Here is a 6587-nt window from a genome sequence, read left to right on the forward strand (position 1 = left end):
AGTTGGTGAGTTTAGTAGAAAGCTCAAAGGAAATATTGCATGGGAAATCTTCTATGAGTCTGACCAAAGAAAAGAAAAACCAAGAATGGCTGAAAATAGCCGAAAAGGTGAGCACCGTATCAGCGATCAGTAGAAACGTTGAAAACGTCAAGAAAAAAATTACCACACTGACAAGTGACGTTAAGAAAAAAGCAACGTTCATTTGTAAAGACCGGAGAATTACCGGTGGTGGCAACTCTTCCGCTACCCCCCTGACACCGGCGGAGGACCGGATTGTGGGACTCCACAGCAAGGCTGACTACGAGGGTAAGGCCAGTTTATAGACCTCCGTAAAGTGCTGTTGGTAGATACGGAGAGCCTGTCGGAATCACTTCTCCCGTTTGACTCTGCACATTGTTTACTTTGCACATTAAGCACCAATAAAACACCAACTAAGATTTGAAAAGCTTTGGAAGTTTATTTACAACCCTATTTACATGGTTTGTAGTCAACATATAAGATCGATCGGACAGCGAATTGCATTGCGTATCCGACATCCCAACGGAGAACTTCGAAGAGTGAAGCTTATGTCTATCTTATAATGTTTGACGTTCTCGTTCTCCCTGCTAGTGATTATGTTTCTTGACTTTATATTATAGCTGCTATGATATGATATATGATAAGAAAGATACACTAGTTAACATTCTGGCTGTCCATGTAGGCATCGATGGAGGCTTTGAGACTTTGTTGCCAGTGGACTTCTTGGAGACCACAACTTCAGTCAGTGAAGTTGTTGAAGTCGATGATACACAACCGCCTCCTGGTAAGATGTTAGGCTACTTGTAAGACATTGTGATGATGATGACTTGGGGTCATATGTTAGCTAAACTGTCAGTGATCTCGTCATTCATAATCTGTTTATAGCTTAAATTACATTACATGAATGTGCATACATTAAATCATCGAACATATCTGGCACCAGGATTATTTCCCTTTTATTGGTATGCTAATCAGAATTCTCTTTGTTTTTGCAGAAAAGAAAACACGTCCGCTGAAGTCACCACTGTGGTGTATCTGAATGCAGTACATTAAGGGTTAATGTATTACGCGGGTTACGTTACAGTCAACCAATAGGATTATGTGTGTGTGGTCACATGATGCTGGGTTCGTGCGTCTTCATGTTAGTTTAATAAAGTGCCTGTAATGTCAAGACACAGTTGTCCGCGCTGAATTAATATTCCTCAAATAGAATATACGACATGGTGTCAGAAGTGCTGTGTCTATGACCCGAAAGAAAAAGCACAGGACACAACGGTCCACGGCGACAGAGACAGAGGGAGAGACATTGGTGGATGTTAAGAGCGAACAATGTGAGGGAAACGTTAACGTGCAACAAGCGAGCATGGCGGCTAGTGCACCAACTGCTACATTCAACATCCAGCCACCGGAGCCCTTTGATTTCAACAAACCGCTCGATTGGACAAAATGGATCCGGAGGTTCGAGAGGTTTCGGCAAGCGAGCAACTTGACTACGAACTCCGAGGAAACTCAGGTTAACACTCTGATATATTGTATGGGGGATGAAGCCGACGATGTATTGAGAGGATTAAAACTGAGTGATGCTGACATGAAAATGTATGACAAAGTAAAAGACGGATTCCGGGATTTCTTTGTTGTGAAGAAGAATATTGTGTTTGAACGTGCATGCTTCAATATGCGAAAACAAGAACCAAATGAGACTGTCGAGGCATTCGTCACTGCCCTGCATGCTTTAGCAGAACACTGTCAATATGGGGACTTGCATGATGAACTCATACGAGATCGGATCGTAGTGGGGCTTGCAAACACCAGACTTTCTGAACGCTTGCAGATGGAGGAAAAACTGACTTTGCAAAAAGCCATTGATATGGCAAGACAGTCTGAAGAAGTCAAAAAGCAACAGAGCACACTTAGGGGTGACGCTAGCAGTGTGATGCAGATGGAGGGGAGCTCCATAGACAGACTGATAAAAAAGGGACAGCAATATACCAACTGGAAAGGCAGCGGCGCACATTCCCGCCAACACACGCAAGGCAGAGACAAAGGCATGCAGCACAGCGCCCAGTGCTACAAGTGTGGGGGGCCTTCTCACGAGTTTCCCGCCAAGTGTCCCGCCAACGATGCAACCTGTCGGGGCTGCGGAAAAAAAGGCCATTACCAGCGTGTCTGCAGAAGCAAGTCTGTGGTAGCGTACATTGAGGAAGAAGAGGGGAAAAGTTTCTTCTTGGGCTCTGTGTCATGTGAAAACAACATGTGGGTGGCTGATGTGCAGATAAAAGGGAAAGTGCTGAAATTCAAACTTGACACCGGCGCAGATGTAACCGCCATTTCGGACAGTGACCTGAAAGACTTGTTCCCGGGGGCACAAATGCCTGTCCTCCACAAGCCAGAGAAACCCTTGCTGGGTCCAGGAAAGATTCAGCTGGAGGTAGCTGGCTATGCAAAAATGCAGCTGACTTACAAAGCCAAGCAGACAGAGGAGAAGGTCTATGTGGTCAAAAACCTGAGCACACCTTTGCTCGGGCTACCGGCCATTACTGCCCTGGGTCTACTCATTCGAGTTGACAGCGTCACCATGGACTCTTTAAAGGCAACCTACCCAAAACTCTGCAAGGGCCTAGGCGACATCAGGCGTCCATACCACATCCAGCTCAAGCCAGAGGCCGTGCCATTCTCTTTAAAGACTCCACGGAGAATTCCCCTGCCTCTGATAGGAAAGGTGAAGGAGGAGCTCCAGCGGATGGAAGAGATGGGGGTCATCAGGCGCGTCGAGGAGCCTACGGAGTGGTGCGCCGGCATCGTCGTCGTCCCAAAGAAGAACAGCCAGCAACTACGCCTGTGTGTGGACTTCACGGGCTTGAACCAGTATGTGTGTCGAGAGAAGTATGTCCTGCCATCAGTCGACCAGAGTCTAGGAATGCTAGCTGGAGCCAGAATCTTCAGTAAACTAGACGCGAACATGGGATTCTGGCAGATTCCTTTAGCTGAGGAGTCAGCCAAATACACAACATTTATAACACCCTTCGGACGGTATCACTTCCAACGTCTTCCGTTTGGGATCAACTCTGCGCCCGAGCACTTCCAGCGTGTCATGGCGGAGGTGATAGATGGACTCGACGGGGTGGTCTGCCACATCGATGACCTGCTGGTGTGGGGAAAAGACCAAGAACAGCACGACGCTCGTCTCCATGCCTTGTTGAAAAAGCTTGAACAAGCAGGGGTGACTTTGAATGCAGACAAGTGCGAGCTCTCCAGGAGTGAGGTGGTGTTCCTCGGGCATGTCATCACCACGTCAGGCATCAGCCCCGATCCAGAAAAGACAGAGGCCATCAGGGACATGAAAGAGCCTACAAACGTGAGTGAGTTGAGGAGTTTCCTGGGGATGGTAAACCAGGTGGGAAAATTCATACCCCAGCTATCAGAGAAAGACAAAGCTCTCCGTGACCTTCTCTCAAAGAAGAACTGCTGGCTGTGGGGTGTCGACCAGGTGGCGGCTTTCAGGGTGCTGAAGGAAGCACTAATCTCTCCACCGGTCCTGGCCATGTATGACACGAGCAGGGACACCAAAGTATCAGCAGACGCTTCATCTTATGGACTGGGGGGCGTGCTCCTCCAGAAATGGGACAGCGAATGGAGGCCGGTAGCTTACGCATCCCGCTCACTCTCACCCACTGAGCAACGCTACGCGCAAGTAGAAAAGGAGGCCCTGGGTCTAACCTGGGCATTTGAGCGCTTCCGGGACTTTTTGTCAGGAAAGCACTTCTGCCTAGAGACTGACCATAAGCCGCTCCTCTCCTTACTAGGCGCACAAGCACTCGACCTGTTGCCACCAAGGATACAGCGCTTTCGAATGCGGCTCATGCGCTACTCCTATGACATCGTGCACGTTCCTGGAAAGTCACTCTGGACTGCTGACACATTGTCACGTTCACCTGTACAGAAAAAAATGACCGCAAATGACACTGAACTGATGGAGAGCACGAACATTTACGTGGACTGCATTGTCAACAACTTACCTGTCAGTCCCACGTTCATGGACACACTCAAAGCACAGCTGGAAGCTGACAGTGTATGCTCTCGTGTCATGAAAATGTGTGCAGACGGATGGCCAGATCACGCACAGCAGGAACCACTCCTGAAACACTTCTGGCCCGAGCAGGCTACACTCACAGTACAAGATGGACTGTTGCTGAAAGACACACGTCTGGTCATTCCAGCAGCAATGCGGAACGATGTGCTGGACAGACTGCACGAGGGCCATCAAGGGGTCGTGAAGTGCAAAGCACGTGCCCGTCAGACTGTGTGGTGGCCTGGGCTGGGACATCAAATCACAGAGATGGTGCTCAAATGCAGAACGTGTCTGCAAGAGCGCCGCAATCACAGTGAGCCACTCATGCCGTCAGACTGCCCCGAGCGCCCATGGCAAAAGCAGGGGGCCGATATCTTTGAACTGGGGGGAAAAACTTACCTGCTCGTCGTTGATTACCTCTCCAGGTACGTCGAACTTGCCCTGCTGACACACATAAAATGCAATGATGTGATTAACCATCTGAAATCGATGTTTGCCAGACACGGCATCCCGGAGGTGCTCATGTCTGACAACGGCCCTCAATTCTCCGGCCAGGCATTCGCTTCCTTCGCCTCTGCATATGGGTTCAAACACCTTACCAGTAGCCCCAAATTCCCACAAAGCAATGGCGAGGCTGAGCGAGCAGTACAGACCATAAAGGGTCTGCTGAAAAAGGCAACTGATCCGTACATGGCTCTGCTTGCATACAGAGCCACACCTCTTCAGAATGGATACAGCCCGGCCCAGTTGCTCATGGGTCGACGTCTCCGCACCACAGTGCCGACACATTCCTCTGAGCTGCAACCTACACTGCCCGACCGCAACACTCTGTTCCAGAAAGAAGGGGAGAAGAGGACGTCAGATGCTGCAAACTTCAACAGGCGACATCGTGCAAAGCCACTCAGCAGCCTGTCTCCAGGTCAGGAGGTGTGGGTGACTGACACAAAAACACCAGGGACTGTGATCCAGAGTCACACCTCGCCGAGATCTTACCTTGTGGATGCGCCACATGGGGTGGTAAGACGCAACCGCCTGCATCTTATACCACTCCAGTCTCCGTCACGAGACGAGGCTGGACAGCAGCAACAGGAGCCACTGCCGGTCCTAGAGCAGGGTGACACTCCACCTGCTTTGGGGTCTCCTGTTCCCTCTCCTGGGGTTTCCACTCCCAGAACCAGGTCTGGGAGAGCAATCATACAGCCCACTAGACTGAACTTATAAGTGGCTGAGAAAATAAAAAAAAAATGTTCAATGTGAAAAAAAAGAGTTTGTCATATGTTCATGCTGAGCAGAAAATGTTTTTCCAATGTACCAGTTTTACAGGGGAGATATTTACTTTAGAAAATAAGTTGGAAAATGTTATGTTTAGAAAGAGTATCAGTTTACCAGGATTTGTTTAACCCTGTTTTCTTTCACAGGTTTTGATGGACTTTGAAAAAAATGTGTTTCACATATTCGTAAAAAAGGGAGATGTGGTGTATCTGAATGCAGTACATTAAGGGTTAATGTATTACGCGGGTTACGTTACAGTCAACCAATAGGATTATGTGTGTGTGGTCACATGATGCTGGGTTCGTGCGTCTTCATGTTAGTTTAATAAAGTGCCTGTAATGTCAAGACACAGTTGTCCGCGCTGAATTAATATTCCTCAAATAGAATATACGACAACCACCAGAAACCCTTGCTCTGTTAGAAATTGAGAGGGAGAAGCTTCAATTATACAGAGAGAGAGTCGCCATTGAAAGAGAGCGACTCCTCCTTGAGAGGGAAACATTTGAATGGGAGAAGAGTAGGGCTAGAGTGTGCAAAAAATGTTTAACTGAAATATAAATGAATGAATTGTAATCTTGACCATTGTGTTGCTTCTATTTTTAATTTAGGTTAAAAAAAATCGAATATAAATCGATTTCTTGTGTTCATTCCATTGAAATGGACATCCTGTGCCTCTTCGGGGTACTCCATATCCTGATCTGGTATGTCTGGATCTGGGAGGTGTGCCAGTCTACAGATGTTGTGTAGCACAGCTGTCGCTTCTCTGGAGAATATTGGAGATATCCACCACTCATGTCATGGCACCTCCATCTAACATGAGGAAAATATGCAGTTTTAGAAAGATCTTGCAATATATCTTATAGTATATATATATAATATATAATAGTATATAATATGGTAGACCTAAGTATGCCTTGAGCTAGAGGGCCTTACAATGCACTCACATCTTCCAAATGAAACACACCATGCACAGGCCTTTGACTATTTTATATACCTGCTCTTCCAGACTCCGAACAGACGTTCCACTCTTGCCCTGCATTTTTGGTGTGCTTGGTTGTATCTGATAATACAAAGCAAATATCATAAACTGAGTGTCCTAACAACACAAATGTAAGAATACTTATATATAAGCTATGCTTTTTTATTTAGCATACCGCATGTGGTGTGCGCTCATTGGCTACTGGCGTCAAAAGAAAGGGTTTTAATGGGTAGCCAGAATCCCCAAGCA

The sequence above is a fragment of the Gadus chalcogrammus genome, chromosome 5, assembly GCF_026213295.1.
Source record: "Gadus chalcogrammus isolate NIFS_2021 chromosome 5, NIFS_Gcha_1.0, whole genome shotgun sequence".
In the NCBI taxonomy this organism is placed as follows: domain Eukaryota; kingdom Metazoa; phylum Chordata; class Actinopteri; order Gadiformes; family Gadidae; genus Gadus; species Gadus chalcogrammus.